At 45.9% G+C, this 17,515-nt stretch overlaps 1 protein-coding gene across 3 annotated transcripts in view; it reads right to left on the reverse strand.

The window, feature by feature from the left end:
- ZHX2 (zinc fingers and homeoboxes 2) overlaps window positions 1-17,515 on the reverse strand; it is a 75,619-nt gene that overhangs the window by 36,941 nt on the left and 21,163 nt on the right. For 2 of the 3 annotated variants that reach the window (XM_062627092.1, XM_062627091.1), the window contains exon 2: window positions 6,146-6,217. The exons of the other annotated variant lie outside the window; for it this stretch is intronic. The gene's annotated coding sequence lies outside the window, so the exon portion shown is untranslated. The remainder of the gene's footprint in view (window positions 1-6,145; window positions 6,218-17,515) is intronic. 3 annotated transcript variants of the gene reach the window in all.

The following is a 17,515-nucleotide window of genomic DNA, read 5'->3' on the forward strand; positions in this document are numbered from 1 at the left end:
AAAAAAAGACCAGGAACCAGTCCAGAGCCTGATCCGGACGCAGCACCAGCCTCCTCGACAAGCTGGCGAGTGAAAAGCATCCAACCTGACGCAGAGAGAACATGAAGCAAACAAAATGGGAATGATCTCATCCAGGAGGCAAAGGTAGAAGAAGGAATGCCAGTGACAAAGCAGTGCTTAATAAACACTGTCACACCACTCTGTCCTGATAGAGCTGGCTTGGCAGTATACATTAATGAAGTAACAACCTTCAATTGTGAAGGGTAACTGCAGATTTGCATTACATTTGCTTTCAGTCTTGGGAACAAGCAAGGGTTTCTCAACTAATAAATTAGTGATTTTTATTTCTTTTTCACCTTTATACAAATTATTGTTTAGAAGCTGACAATTTTTATTTTGGGGGGGGGGAGGAGGAAAAAACCCAACCAAAAAACCATGGCTCTGAATTACACTTCACTGCTAACCCTTTGTAGTAGTAATTGTAATAGTTCCTACTCCAGCTTGCCAAAAGCTGAGTTTTAATTAAATATTAAAAAGCTATTTGTTAAAATAATGTTGCCATAGCAACTAGAGAAAGCTAAAATACCCCGGCGTTTCTGACTCACAGCATATTAATCAAGCATGAGCCATTATATAATGAGCACCCCCCCTGCAAGTGCCCACAGGAGCCACAGCACCGAATGCCCGAACCCACAGCCCCAGGCTGGGTGCTGCTCCTGGATGGACTCTACACATCTGCAGGGCTTGGTAGTTATCCAGGCTCAGCCCAGGAATCACGTGCCCAGATATTCTGGGGAAGCCATTCTGGAGCACCCAGGGTCGATATGTCTCTATGGACACATTGGGGAAGGGCAGGTGTTGGTGAGGGACACAAGGATGGTGGCTCCCCATGTGCCTGCAGCAGCAAGGAGCTTATGTGGCTCCTTCCCAGTGAGCCCCGATCATCTGCCTCCAGCGCTTGTCTCTCAAATGTGATGCTCACACCAGATCCAGTTCTGTAAAAATGACTGTGTTTTTAATTATTGGAATTATTTCCTGCAGCAGGTGCCATCCTACCATCAGGCCAACTGTGCAAAACTCCAAAGACTATAGAATCATAGAATGGGTTGGGTTGGAAAGGACCTTAAGATCATCCCATTCCAACCTCCCTGGCATGGGCAGGCACACATCACACTAAACCATGTCACCCAAGGGCTCTGTCCAACCTGGCCTTAAACACCATCAGGGATGGAGCATTCCCAGCTTCCCTGGGCAACCCATTGCAGTGCCTCACCACCCTCACAGTAAAGAATGTCTTCCTTATATCTAACCTGAACTCCCCCTGTTTAAGTTTAAATCCATCACCCCCTGTCCTATCACTACAGTCCCTAATGAAGAGTCCCTCTCTGGCATCCTTGTGGGCTCTCTTCAGATACTGGAAGGCTGCTATGAGGTCTCCACGCAGCCTTCTAACCTTGCGAGATTAAACCCTGCATGTGCAGACCAGCTCAGCTGCCCACCCAGAATAGCTTATTTACAGATTTAAACCAAAACAAACACAATAACCTCAAACCTCATCCCACTGAAGCTGAAAAAACCCTTCTACACTCTGTTCACACAGCACCAAGGATGGCATGGTTTAGTGTGAGGTGTCCCTGCCCATGGCAGGGGGGTTGGAACTTGATGATCTTAAGGTCTTTTCCAACCCTAACTATTCTATGATTCTATGGAAACCTCAGCCATCCATCCAGCTGCCAAAGCTTTCTGACCCATGGCACAGCAGCACTCACTGCCAGCCTTGTGGGAGGCTCTTCCCAGTGGACACAGTTTGTATCAGAGGTGATGGGTCTTTTCCCATTGCTTTCATCCATGCTGTGGCATCAACACATGGTCTGCAATGATGGGAACAGCGGCAGGAGGGAGCCAAGTGATTGAGGTCCAGAGCAACGTTGGCTTGGGGGAACAGAACCAGGAGGGAGAAGTGCAGCTGGTCCTCCCCCTCAATGATTCAATTTTGTGCTTTTAACCCCCCTTCCTCTTTTTTTTCCAATGGAAAATAAGTACCTAACACACAGTTATTAACCGAAAGGAATGTGATGAATATTACAGCATTTGTATGCCAGCTTTGGTTTCCTGCTGCTTTGTTTGGGTGTCACAAGCTGTGACTATGACAACCACAAGCAGTTACTGGACTGATGTCATTTGTGACATCATGCTTAATGGAAACAAAAAGGAAGAAGAGACACTACCAAAAATAAGGAGAATGGAACAAAACCTGCTTTTGCCTCTTTAAGCACCATCAACTCCTGTTTACGGAGTAATGTCCCAAAGGATCACCACACTGGGGCTGCTGGAGAACCAGGCAGCAGCAGCCCTGTCCTTACCAAAGCCCAGGCAGTGCTAAGCACTTGGGAAAACCTGCTCTCTTCTGTCTCTTGGCTGCAGGATGAACTGAGAGTCTGCAGTTGCATGGAAGACATTTCACCCCTTCCAGGCTGGGAACCACTGGCATGATCCAAAGCTTAAGCCTGGCTGCCAGGTCTGAGATGAAGGGAGCAATGGAGGCTCTTGGCTAAGCCTCATCTCTCCTGACTCAGTTTCTCCTGCTCTCCAAAAAACCTCTCCTCTCCGTCTCTATTCTTCAGTCATAGCAGTGTTCCCCCCTCCTTTTTAACAAGGCACAGTCTGTCCAGCATTGCTGGAGAGCTGCCTGGCTGAGCACGGGGGAAACGTGCACTGACTTTGTGAGGAGTGCAGTGCTCAGAGGTGGCTTTTCTGGTGACAAGTGATGGTTTCAGCCTTACAGGGCTGCCCCAGCTGGAGCCCAATAGCTCACCCCACCTAGGAGCAAGGAGGCAGCATCACCACTGCGGTTCACAAAGCCATTACTGTGAGTAGCACTGGCACTCATAGGACACTGTGACCAGGACTGCTGTCAGAGCCTTTCTGTGCTTTGATAGAAAATGTTTATAAATCCACTTCTCAAGCTTCAAGTCACAAAAACCCCCAAACCCTAAAGCTCCCATCCCATCTATATCTTATCTGGCAGAGAACAGTCCACTGCAACAAGTGTCTCCTTTATAGGTACACATTCAGAAGCCTTGACATAAACCAGTTAATTTTTCACAGTTACTTTTCCCAACACATGGGAAGTGCTCTTCCACCCTCTGTGCTCTCCTGCTGAACCCACTGCACATCCACAGCACAATGCTGCAGCCTGCCCCAAGCACTCCTGAGGCCTCACTGATCTGTAGTCAGCCCACCAACCTGTCCTCACATACAGTGTCCCAGTTTGGGAGAGCAGCCACACCAACATGCTACAGCGGAAGATGCTTCTCCTCAAACGCATACAACCTGAATCCTCCCGAAACTTGGTCCCCCACACAGAGATGGCTCTGCCTTGCACTGCCCAGAGAATAAAACTCCATCAAGAGGATCTTGCCCATTAAAAAAGTGGATATTGCTTTTAAACAGCAGAGCAGAGATGCTGCTTTACAAAGGGGAGGTGGATAAAGCCTATGAGGTAAAGCCATAACTGCTCTCTGCCCTGCCTCTTTGTGCTCATCAATGTGCCCAAGCCCACTGGAAGCCGCAGGAGCTACCCAAGGAACACCATCCCTGACTGCTCATAAAAGCACATCAGCACCTGGTGCTGGTCCCCTCTGAATGGTGATCAGCTGGATGCAGCAGTAGTTCAGGTTTGGCTTCAATGCTGCCAGCCCAAACCACTGCTGCATCCCATGCTGCTACCCCTCACAGGGGACAGCACCTCCAGGAGCAGCCACAGCAAATTTTCACCTCTGGGTGTTGGGTGGGAAATGGAGAAAGGGGAATGTCAAGCAAGACTCCTTTCCCTTCTCACCATCAAGTCTCCCACTGAACACCTGATCCAAAACATTTTGCAGGACAATACTTGGAAAGGATGCAAAGAGCAAATGTACAGGAATAGTGCTCCTCCAGCTCTGGTTTCTCTCTGCACAACTAAGGACAGAGTTTCTTGGTTGGCATCACCCCACTGCAGCCATCTCTCACTCCCCAGTTCATCACTCAGACTTCTGCCACCAGGCAGATCATTATGAGACAGCTAAATGAGAATCTACAGTCTCCTTTCACTGCTGAGCAACAACTACACCTTGCTGCAACAATTTCAGAGCCATCTGAAACCATACACAAGTCACCAGGGCAGCCTTCCAAGCAGCTTGCTCTTTCTTTCTTTCTCACCCTCTTAACACAGATGTATCAGAGGCACCCACAGGATGCATACTGCCCTCAGCATCACTGCTTTGCTCTGACTTAACAACATAGTCAACAGCTACCTGGGACTGACTAGCTGTCCACCTTTGAGGAGTAGCTCCTCTTGTTTATTCCTTTTGTGGAAGCAACCATCAATGGGATGCATTAGTACACAGATTCATTAGGATCTCAGAAACACTTTCCAAATTTCAACACTTTCCAAATTTCAACAGTGCCTACTTTAACAGTAAACCAAGCAAAGTTTGTTTTTCAGATGAACAAAGAACATTTTTGGCATATGGATATACTTCGAGAGACACAACACGTACAAGTGGCATCTTTCTGCTGAATTCTGTTCACCTAAACAAGTATCTACTGTTTCCATCAATTCAGAGACAACACAGCTGTAAAAAGGACACCAGAACCCATCCTGTGCAATGCTTTGTGACTGAAAAAAATAAACCTCACAGCTCAATTAACAGGTCTCATGTGACACTTAAACACCAAAGAGTGAGGAGAAAATGTTTGTATTCAAAGGGAGAATATAAACTATGGACCTTAGGGAGGGAGGGCCAATGCAAAACATCATCCTAATTTCACATCCCTTTTCTCCCAGTAACTACACTCACTGCCTTCACAAAAGGCTGAAAGTAGGATTCCTTATTATTTTTTTTTGCTTACCAGTTTCTGAATGCTTGTTACATACTTATTAAAGACTTTTAACCAGATCTTTACCAAACACTGATTGACTCAAGTTTCTCTCCCATTAATGAAACATAATCCTTTTGTTTTTCAGGCTCATTTCAATTTGGGGTTTTATTCTGCTCTAGCCCAAATAGAACTGTACTGCTGTAACAGCAAACAGGCTGTAATCCACTGAAATAAAAATGGAAACAAAACTCTGCTGATTTCCAAGTAACCATAGATTTCTATCACCATAGAACAGGGTAAAAATGGGATGAGAGTTGGGCTGATTTTAAAAACCTGAATCCCCCCGCCCCCCCATATTCAGCCCCTTCTACTAAGAAATTACTTACAGTAAAGCCCAAAGCAATAGCATCCAAACTGGAGCTCTCTTATCCAGCCTTGCACCAGCCCAAAAGAGCTGCTTCAGGAGCCTGTGCTGTATTCAGGACCTCAACCAGGGTCTACCCAGGTTAGTTTAGTGAGGCCCTGGCTGGTCCACCTGGGGAGCTGCAAACCAGCCACAGCTGCTGGGAAATCACAGCCTGACTTTTAACAATGGAAAACATCATGGTGAAGTTGCTCCTTAAATGTACACTTCTGTATTTATACATTTATATGCACGCTTTTATATTTATACATTTATATATAAAGCTCCTGGCCAAGCTGCTTTGGAGCAAGGCAGGGAGCCAAGCATGCAGGTGTCTCCTGTGCTGTAAACTTCCTCCAATGCTACTTTATCACATCAGGGAAGAGCTAAGTATTGGATAGCTTTCCGTTTTGATGACAGGGCTAGGGTGGTGTGCATGCACACAAAACCAAACCTCACAGTCAATCTGTGCTCTTCTCCCGTTACAGACTTCCTTCCCAAGGAATGCCTTCCATCAACTCTCCAGCAAGATTTTGTTTCTCAATGGCTGGTAAAGCTTGGAAACAACAAACAAGCTTCAGATGGTGCTAATGGTCCATTCTGCTGACCATATTCTCAGTTAAATGCATTCATGTGGTTCAAATCTGCAGCGAGATAATTATTCAGCCTATGTGGTAACACAATGCTGACTTTATTTTGTGGCTTGCGAAGAGGTGCCAAAGGCACACAACTGATTCCAAAAGACTGGATCTGCTTGCTGTAAACATTTCTTAAAATGTCTTAAAAAAAAAAAAAAATTAAGAAAAAAAGAATCTTCCTTCTGTTCGAGTGAGCTTGTGTTTCTCATTTAAGGGAAAATAGGGAAAAAAAGCTACTCACAGCACTGTATTTCTTACATCCCGGGAATCTCAGTACTTATACCTCTCTGAAGGCGAGCAGAACTTCTGATACCTACAAAAGGGGAAAAACTATGTAAGCTGGGGGAAAAAAAGAGGTGAAAATTGCAGACATCTCTTCCACTCTCTGACTGTCAATGTTCTTTTCGCCAACACCCAGGAATGCCGACTGACAGGAATCGCAGCGATCCCCTTCCCCCTGACCACCACTGACAGAAGCAGAATCTGAAAGAGTTGGTCCTCCAGCCCTGTTACAGGAACACAACAAACCTTGGGGCCCCCTGGGGAAAAAAGAATCCACATTTCTTAGGCCAAGCAGACAGTGGGGAGCACTTGCACGCTGATGTCCTAAGACACCACTGCAGTGGTTTGGACTGGAAATACCCACAAAACATCTGCTGCTGCAGACATGCACCAGAACAAGCTCTGTTTGACTACTGGGGACTTGGACAAAATGCATCCAAATTGCATTTTCTCCTCCTTAAAGGGACTCACCTGCTGTGTCCCAGAGCTACAGGTGGCTTTCCTCATTTTTTCCCTAAAGAAATGGGAGAGGAAGGTTTAGCTTCAGCAATTGCAACTGCAGTACTGATACAAAATATTTCACCTTTCACACCTGAGAAACACCATGCCTGCAGGACTGCAAAGAACAGGCAAAGGGAAAATAAATGGTCATGGGACCTCTCCGAGTGAAATCCACACAGCAAAACACCCTGCTAGCTCCTCAAGAAAAGAGGCAGAAGCTTATTGATTGCTTCAACAGCACCAAGAGCACAACCTGCATTTTCATCTCAAGCTGAAGTACTTGAGTTTGAAGCTTCAGGCTCTTGTTATCTGGCCGGAGGAAGGGCAGATTCCTCCCCCAATTCCTTCTCTGGAGTCTTCTGCTCCTTCCCAGCAGGTATAGGAGGGTGTTTTTTGGCTGTTTTCGAAAGAACATACAACTTGATTTCCTGAAAGAACATCATGGCTAGTAGAGGAGCTGGGAGGCCAGGAGCTGTTACACAACCAAACCCATCTTTTAAGAGCTTAGAATAGAAAAAGCTGCATGTTTATTCATAGATAAAAGGGAAGCTGCTTCTCGCTTTGCTCCATCTCAGAGTAAGGCAAAAAATTGCCAGTTTCACTGAATTGCAAAAGAGCAATAAACATACAGGATAGCTGCTGATTTTGTGCTATTTACACCTCCAAAGCTTTTGGACTCTGCTGGCCACCTTCTGCTGCCCTTCCTCTCTCTTTTGAGTTAAATCCTCCACTCTCCCACTGTAGGCTGCAAGCCTGGAGCCAAGTTGTTCCTGTATTTAATGGACTTAGTCCAGTTATCTCATAGCAAAACCACTATCTGAAACCCTGCTTTTTCAACTGCTGTGTCCAACATGCAAAAGTGACCCTGCATCTTGCCAACAGGACCAAAACCACCCCCAGGGATAAAACACTTTAAACGAACAACAAAATCACCTGTAGTGCAACACAGCCCCGTCTTTCCCCTCTAACCTCTAAGCAGATCTCTAACCTCTGCTTAGAAAGTTAATTAAAATAAATACATATGTATGGTGCTTTTGCTTCTTAGGACTATCTAATGAGCCTTACAATTTTTGGTGCTTTTCCTAAAGACCCTGCTGGTGAAGTTTCTGTGATGATCCCTGCTTTCGGAAATGTAAAGCAGAAAGACATCTCCAGGGTGATTAAATCCAGCCCCTTGCTGGTGTACTCATAATGCACAATCCTCTTCAGAAAGCGTGTAAAAAGTTTCTACTCCTTGTGGCTATGAGAATATGATTTGGGTTTAACACAACATCTCAGAAAGAAGTTGGTAATATATGCATATACATATATATACATACATATTTCACATCTTTTAAACAATTTAATGGTTTTGGGAGATCTGCTGCTTTTGAAAGCCTGGAGTTAGCTAAGATTCTACAATTCTATGATTCAATGGTGAAATCGTAGAATCATAGAATGGTTTGGGTTGGAAAGGACCTTAAAGCCATCCAGTTCCAACCCCCTGCCATGGGCAGGGACACCAGGTTGCTCAAAACCCTATTCAGCCTGGCTTTGGACACCGCCAGGGATGGAGCATTCACAACTTCCCTAGGCAACCCATTCCAGTGCCTCACCACGCTCACAGTAAAGAACTTCTTCCTTATATCTAACCTGAACTTCCTCTGCTTAAGTTTAAACCCATCACCCCTTGTCCTATTGCAACAGTCCCTGATGAAGAATCCCTCTCCAGCATCCTTGTAGGCCCCTTTCATATACTGGAAAATTGCTATGAGGTCTCACCACATTCATAGAGAAATGCAATTGGTTTTTTTGCAACAGGTACGTAATTACTAATGAAAACTCTTGCCCAAGTTTGTTTGTCCTGAGCACCCCTGTGTTGGCAGCTCTTGAGCAATCTCCCGTGGGGGCACGCTTACTCCAAGCCAGCTCAAGGCAGAGGAGGCAACTCTCCTTGCTATGAAAGCATCATGTCCCTGAAACGCATCACAACTCCAGGATCAGGTGAATTCAGACCAGACCTCCCCACTCCACAGGAGAGCATCCATGCAGGTATCACGTCCTCGCTTACATGAGCCATGCCACACAAACACCCGCAGACTCATGGACAACAGCCTGGGAGATCTGTATCTGCTGGTCCTTGTACACATACAAAACAGATGATGGTGGTTCATGAATTACCACACCCCACCTGGTTCACAGGAATAGCTTGTGTCTAACAATGCATGGCAAAACAAAGCAAAATGAAGATTTTTTTAAAACACTTTAGTCAAGTACATCACTTGAGAAACACCGGCACTCGCATGGTTTCTGCCCCCCAAACACCACAGCAGTCAGCACCTGAAAATGGGATTCGTTTGCTTGGTTCGCCATGAAATTGCTCACAAAAAAAGATTGCCAAGATACCTTGAGTGAGCTAAAATGTAAATCTCAAGCTGCTGTTAGGGCTGGGAAGAGAAATAACGGTACTTTTTAGCTGCTTGACAGAAAAGTTCCTTTGAGACTCTCAACCTACAGGAATGATCAATTTTGCAAAAAAACATTTTACAGACAGAAATGGAGTTGGGAGCCCTGAAAGCACTTGGCTTTCCCCAGCTGCGCTCAAAACAAAGCAAAACAAACCCCAAACTCCTCCCCACCTCTTTTCCTGAAAGATGCCAACTTGATGGTTTAAACCCTGCGGTCAGACAAAAGCATCGCTGCTGGGCAGGTCATGCCAACCCTCTGCATCCCCATGAGGCTTTGGTGCTTCTCCCCCATCACTGCCATTGACCTATCCCCATGGCCTGCCTGGCTCAATGCCCAAAATGTGCTGGCTCAGGCAATGGGTCAGGGCAACTTTCTTCATTAAGCTAATGAGCCCGGGGATGCTGCTTTCCTCTGCTGGCTCAGTGGGGCAGGAACACAGTGAGGCTGGCAGCTACCCGCCATGTCCCTGCTCTTCCTAGCTTATACCTAGATTTCCCTAAAAGCTACCATGATCAAAATTACCACCTTAGCGATCTGAATTACTTCTAACACTAGAGTAGAAATGCCTTCTATTGAATTAAATATGCACAGCTGTGTCGGAAATGGGGGGTTTGCAGCCCGTAGATTGCAGACTGTTATTACAGCGTGATTAGCAGATACAAGTGTTCCTGAAAGTCGTCTGTCTTCACATGCTGAAAAAAGCAGTTATCCCAGCAGATTCTGAGTACCCCATCAGGTCCTGGCTGCTGGTCCAGTCCTTGTTAAACATTCACCAAACCTGGCAGACTTAGCATAAGGGAGCAATGTGCTCACGAGCATCCTTCCCTTCAACACCTTTTTTAAAGCTAATAAAATTAATCCATCCCTGCCCCCATCTCTATGACAAATGCACAAAACACAATCCAGAGATTCCATCAAATACCTAAACAGGCAGTAAGAAAGCTACTAAAAAACTCTGAAGTGAAAGCACACAGAACCCGTGTAGATGGTGATGCCTGGTGAGGCCTGGGGATATCCCTCACCCCTCTCCATCCCCAACAGTCTTACCCCTACCCCACTTGGTGCTCAGGGACCTTTCTCCAGCCTTTTGACCGAAGATGAAACAGGGATGGGTATTTCTACCCCACAGCCTGGGAAAACTGCACTGGCACCAACCTGGAAAACACAGAGTAGGAGGTTCCTGCCAAGGGTCACCTTCTCCACCTCAGCAGTGTGACAAGCACTTGCATGAGGTCTTAATGCTGCACCATTTGCAGGTACCTGTGATCAGAGGCTGTCCCAAGGCCACAGCACTCTGCAGCTCCCCAGCCTTTGGTTCCCTCAGTAAAGCATCTACAAGCTACAGGAATGGATCAAACCCCTCTTTGCAATGACTTCTTGCAATGCCAGCTGCTTTTGGAAGTATCTGGAAGCATGAGTGAAGACCAAGTAACAGCAAAATAAGAGTAAATGAGAGCTGAGGTTGTGCCTTTCTGCACATCAGTTTCCATTGTTAAATTTAGTTCATCGGCAACCAGAGCACTGACCAAAATGAAAGAGAATGGGAAAGCATTGCACAAAGTGGATTATATTTGCTTTTCAACACATCCCCCAGCTGTGGATGTCAGCAGAGAAAGGTACACTACATTCTTTCCTATCTCCTTAACTGTTCTTAGCTTCCTTCAACAAATCAAAGTGCTTTCTTGAGGGGTGAGAAATCTCAGTATTGTATATTATTTTGGCAGCAAGGGCTTTGAAGCAAGAAGAAGAATGCTTGATCACGAAAGAAAATTCAACCAGACAGAGTGAGCTATGTCCTGTATGGTTCTGGCCAACAGAAAGTTCATCATTATTTTATCTGGCTTTTAGTAGGGTTGAACTATTCCACTTTATTCCTCTTAAGCCCTGCATTTCAGACTGCCACTCTCTGCTTATTTACCTACTTGTCCATAGTAATGAGCACATTGGAAAACAGTTGTTAGACCCTCCTCTGTCAAAACCATGATTGATAACTGTTTTCCAACACAGTGGTTGCTACAGTAGCACTGCTGTAGGACGCTTGTACAGCAATAACTTTTATTTTCAAACAACCGAGCTGTGGATGGTTCATCTGATAATTAATTATCAACATCACGGGATGTCCAGTCATAGAATCACAGAATCCTTTACTTGAAAAGGACCTGTAAAATCATCAAGTCCAACCGGTAATTTAACACTGCCAAGTCCACCACTCAACCATGTCCCTAAGCACCAGATCTACTCATCTTTTAAATACCTCCCATACTTCTTTGGGCAGCCTGTTCCAATGCTTGACAACCATTTTGAGATGAAATTTTTCCTACTATCCAATCTAAACCTCCCCTGGTGCAACTTGAGGCTATTTCCCCTCATCCTATCACTTGTTATTTGTGAAAAGAGACTGACCCCCACCTCACTACAACCTCCTTGCAGGGAGCTGGAGAGAACAGTAAGGTCTGTCCTGAGCCTCCTTTCTCCAGATTAAGCAACCCCAGCTCCCTCAGCTCTTCCTCATAATACTTGTGCTCCACACCCTTCACTATCTTCATTGCCCTTCTCTGGACCCACTGCAGGACCTCAATGTCTTTCTTGCAGAGAGGGGCCTCGAACTGAACACAGGATTCAAGGTGCAGCCTCACCAGTGCTCATTACAGGGGGACAATCACTTCCCTGGCCCTTCTGGCCACACTACTGCTGATGCTGTTGGCTTCTTGGCTGCCTGGGCACAAGATGGCTCATCCTCAGCTGGCCATCAACCAACACCCCCGCCGTTTCTTTTGGGCAGCCTTCCAGCCACTCAATCCCACAGCACTGCAGTCCCTGTGTTCAGATCCATCCAGGTGTCATCATACAAGCTTGCTGAAGGGAAGTGGTGTATGCTGTACCCAGGGGACGTAGCCAAGAATCACACCCTCCTCTCCCCTCCAAATGCCCTTACTCACAACAACAGCAGTGCTATAGAGGAAAAGACCAACAGAGCGAGAGACAGAACTGAAGCAAACAATACAAAAACATGCTAACCCACCTCAGGCCCCATGGTCTAAATGCATGTGCCAATTTGGAAAGGACGGAGGTCATCATTCCAGACTGCCTATAAGAGGTATCACTAAGGCTGATAGGGCAAGCCAAGTGAGCAGCAGCCCATCAGCACAACTTCATGTGTGCACAGCACTACTTAACCTGGACTGCAGCCAGAAACATCACTAACTACATTCACTGCTTACATCTACTGTCAGAGTGACACAAGTTAAAGCCTCCCAGTACTGCTGTTAGGTTTGTCCTGGTGTCTCCAGTTTCAGCCTGCTTTCCCCACCACATGACCCAGCCCAACAGCAGACACTCTCTTCTCCCGCTCTTAATTCATTCCCTCTTTTGTTTCCCTCAACCCTCAAGCTGAAAATCAAAAGACAACTTAAAAGGAAAAACAAAAAAAAGACTGATGAAGGCCAGGCAGCAACTATATTTTGCTGTTATAAAAATAAATACAAGAGGAAGGGGTTTTCCTTTTCCGGCTGCTCAGACCATTCCTACTTTTGGCTGTAAGCACCCATGTGTTTGCAAATTCCTGCCAAACACAGCAGCCGTCAGTGAAAAAGTGGTACAAGAAACAAAATGAGCACAGGGTGTAAATATAAAGCAAGAAAGCACTTTGCTCCTTTCAAATAACTGTGTTTGTGCTTCATTCCCTTCTGAAGACCAGCGAGTGTTGCTCAGTGTTACCGAGTCTCTTATTTTCAGTAAGAGCGTTCATATGTCCGTATCTGGAAGTTAAGTGAGATACACCTGGGTCAGCATCCCCTACATTCATGCGACGTGATCTATTTTCAGCTGCAAAGAGGCCATAGGAAAGGTTGATGGACTGCCCTACACATACATTGCCACAGGGTCCTGGTGAGTGCTGAGCTCCAGCTCTTTCCTCACTGCAAACTCCTGAAGCAGCCTGTTGGAGAGGAACCTATCCCAGGATATGTGCCTGCCTGCTGCACTTGCTCCCCAGCCCCATAGCCCCCAGTGCCCACACTTCCGTTCCCCCCATGCTCCAGTAAACACAGTCGAGAGGGGAAAGTCTGCACACACCAAGCACTGAACAACAGCGTCCAACCCCGAGGACCAGAAAAGCATATGGAAATCCCCACAAAGCAGCTGTTTTGTGGCATTTTCTCCCTATCCTGGGGATAGCCAGCACAGCCTGGCTGCTGCAGCTGCTTATTCTGTTAAGACTGGGTAGATTTGGGCCCATCCTTCCCCTCTAGCTAGACTTTAACAAAGGGATGGGAGACAACTTTCTCCTCACAGCCTGCCAGTCTCACGGCCTCACAAATCTGTCCTTTCCATCTAGTACCTTCACTGTGATTATGTCTGCATTGAATGCTGATGTGTTATGCTTCCAGGTCCATAGCACTGAACAGCCTGGGATGGGGATGTTTTTAGGAGCCAAAGCAGAACAGATTCAGACACTGTGTATCTGAGTCCTGCAGACCCAAGAGCTATACTGGAATCAAGATTTGGGTCCTACGTATACTGGAATACATCTATGGCAGCAGATGCTTTTTATAGCTTTCTACCTGATTCAGGATCCAGGGCACAATTACGTTTCTGAGAGTGAATCCTGCTATTGGGATACACCTTTGCCACTCACTCCAGTACAAGCAGATTTGAAGCAAGGAAGATAAAATGCAATTCACATCCTACTGTGAAGAGCTGTTCAGGAGAAATGCACTTTCACCCTTTAAAAATCAGACAAAACCAGATTTCATACAAAATTTATCCTATCCTTCCTCATAACCAGCAACATGACATTGATTTCTTCCGCCTCATGATATATTTAATGAGGGGGAAAAAAAGGTTCACGTGCACACCCCTTTCTCCAGTGCTCCTTGTTATTCCTCCAGAACAATTCTTCAAAGCTGCCGAGATCACTGTATGTTACCTCCTTTTTGAAGGATCACATACGCTGCATCAAAAAGCATGCAAGAAAAGTTCTAGGGCATGAAACCAATTTTTGCACACTTTTATCTGGGTCAGCTTTTCCATTGATTCTACAAATACCACATCGTCTTTATTTTTTTCTTTAAAGCTAAGGCTTTATTAGTTTAAAAAGAAGAAAAAGAGAACATCAAAACTTAAGTCAAATATTCATCCGAGCCAAGGATTAGTTTTGTTGGGTGACTCCAAATCAAGAAAGTAGGTATATATATATACATAGATATAAAATAAAGTGTAACTAACAGTGAAAGAGCATCTGGATTGATTTCTGAAGTCAGTAAATGCCCTCTCCCCATACTGCTGCTGTTTTCAGTAAATACTATTTAACATCTTTGCTGTTAGGTGTACAAAACTTAGAGAGCTGACAAGATGTAGGAAAAATCTGCCAAGTTTTCCTCCATGGTTATGAACTATTTGGCGCAGCCTTCAGCTTTGCTTTACGTTGTTTCATCAATCCAATGTGTGTCTTGAGGCGCTCTGAAACAGAAATAATAAATAAGAACTGGTGTCGGGTGACAAAGGGCTGGATCCTGTCTTCAGAGGAGATGACTTGCTGCAGACAGCATAAAGGTCTCATATCGGCTTCACCTGTACACATGGGTGGGAAATGGATAAAGGACACTTCTAGAAGCATGCCTACAAACAGGTGACAGTTTGTAGTAAGAGCAACTCATACAATTCGCTTGCAATCCACATGACAGCAGAAAAAACCAAAGTAGTTGGGAATTCTAATTAACTTCTGGCGAAAACGGCCAATGAACCGGCTCTCCAGTGTGCTTCCAGGAGTCCTTTCACTTCTCAGAGATGCTTTTGCATATTTTGGTAGTGGTGTGATGCTGGCAGTAACAACACATTGCCCAAGAGCCTGATTAGCAAGCGCACTTCTGCTGGAAGCCGGGCATCCGCTTTGGCAAGACCAAACACAGGGACCCAGCACATAGCGAGTGGGGCCATTTGCACTTCCCATTCAGAAACTGAGAGGGGTCTGACTAAGCCAAGCGTTGCTTTCCTGGCTCTGGGATGCCCATCTGGCACACTCAAGATCCAGAGGATCATCAGGAGGATCCCTCAGTCTTTTTATATTCCATTTTCCCAGCCTTCAGAGCTGGGATGGAAAGATGAGTAATCATTTCCACTGCACCCATTGTGTAACACAAACAAAACCCCCAGCCTGACAGACTTCTGATATGCAAACGATTAAAGCCAAACATTTTCTTGCCACAGTTTTACCCAATTAAGCCTTGCTGTCATTAGGGGCACTGTGCCAGTCCTGCACTAGGCTGCTGGATGCTGCCTCCAGCATTGCACATCTATAACCAAAGAGCTGCAGACAAGTGAGCTGTGCTCACTGCAGTCCCCTCACTCAAGGCGACCCTCCTTCAAGCACCCCACCCTGCTGTACGCCATCCACCACTGAAGTGCAGTTCTTAATATACAAGAATTGCAAGAATTGTTGCTATATAACACCTCAACTTCTCTCCTCCCCCATGCATTAACTAGATGCTCGAAGCTTTGCAACCTTTCCAAGAAAATGCCTTGAAAAATAAGACAGGGGAGCTCACGTTAAATAGGGAAATGAAAACCCAGTGCTAGCTGCCCCGGAAAAGTAGGCCAGGCTTCTCTCGACCAAATCTCCAGGTATCTCCGAATGGCACAATTCTTAAAATATGCTCAGGCTGATGAGAAGCTGGCTCGCAGATCTTGCTACCCTTGGAGCATTAGGAGTGAATCCGAAATCAAACAGGCACAATCATTTTTGAAAGAAACCTCCAAATGCAGGGCTGCTCGCTGAACCCCTGCCCTGGCTTGCTCTCCCATCCCAAAACACACTGAGACATCACCTTGGGAAAGCCAAACTTTGTACCAACAGAGGTGCCAACACCTCTTTCAACCAGCACTGAAACTGGCTGCGAACCCCAAATTCCCAAGGTTTCTGTCTGCTGGCAGCCATCCTGCTCCTTCCCAAGGCTGGGCTCTAGTGCCAGCCTTGATGGGAGATGTGACGTGGATGGCAGAGGGGAAAGTGGAGGGACAACCGGCTGATGGACCTCCCTGCTGGGAAGGCAACCACATAGCAGATCTTAACACAAACACATATCCCATCCTAACAGGACTTCCCTTGGGGAATGTTTCTTTTCCTTGCGTGCCACATTCCAGGCCCTCTCCATTCACTTGCTTCATTTGTTCATGCCTTACTAGTGGTGAGAAGCCAAGCCCTACTCACCCTCCTTGCTCCAGCTAGTGACTGTAAAAAGCAGGACTGAGTAAGCAGCAAGTACTTTCCCCTCCTCTCCTTTACACTGGGGGGAAACAAGGGCTGCTTTCCTTTAGCTGCCTTCCTCACCTTCCTCTCAACTATCACCCCACCATAATGAATTTAATATGGGAAGTGCTCATCTTCTTATTATGGATGAGATAAAGCAAAACTGATAGCTCGGATTTATTTATGTTACCTCAGTTTAAGCTAAAGCTGCAGCTTTGCAAGTTTGCAAATCCAGCTTTGTTGTGCACATTACTCAGCTGAAACCACCATGTCCTAGCAATGCAAAGTGCTGAGTGGCTATGAACCCCCAGCAGACCCCAGTGGCTGGGCACTGGTGCTGAGCAGCATACCACCTCTGCAGTCACTGGTGGCTGCCATTTCTGCGCCGGGATGATGGCCATGGTGCTGCAATGCCCATGGGAGTGGGGTGGGCTCCGGTTCCCATCGCCACCAGGTCACCCTGCTAACTCATCCCACACCCTCAGATGTGCATTTTGGCTGCTTACTAACACCTAATTTAAATATTGAGGTCACTGTGCGGCAAATATACATGGTTTTGTGCCTGTGCTCTTGCATGTGGGCTTCAATGAACAGGTCACCTGTCTGTCACCATTTTGGTCACCCGTCCCATGACAGGTCGTAATATGTGAGGCACTTCATCCTCTTCAATGGAACTATCAGGCAAGTGGATAATGTTTGAATAGGTTGAACCTGAATGGACTCTCTTAAGCTGAATTCAGAAATTACTACAGGCAAATATAGTCAGAGGGCACTGGAGAAAGTGACTGGTAATGCTCACACGTATACAGAATCCTAGAAGAGTTTGCCTAAGAAGGGGCCTTTAGAGGTCATCTAGTTCAACTCCCCACATACATACCATCTCTCAGTGAAGAGAACGGTGGCTTTGAAGTATTGTGTATAAAGCAAGTTAAATAAACAACTTTAAATTAAATAAAGCTGAGCAACCCTCCAAATCCAGGCAGGGTAGTTTGGCTCTTTTTACCCTGTCCTTTGTGTATCTTCAAAGTGGTCTCTGAAACTGGTCATAATTTTGCCACCGGCTTTCTTCACAACACTTTAGGACAACTTCCGAATAACTGGGAAGCAGCACAGCAACATCCACCAGAACGTTCT

This window comes from Pezoporus occidentalis, unplaced genomic scaffold (genome assembly GCF_034315485.1).
Source record: "Pezoporus occidentalis ecotype Australia unplaced genomic scaffold, CSIRO_AGI_Poc_V1 ctg3, whole genome shotgun sequence".
Taxonomy (NCBI): Eukaryota; Metazoa; Chordata; class Aves; order Psittaciformes; family Psittacidae; genus Pezoporus; species Pezoporus occidentalis.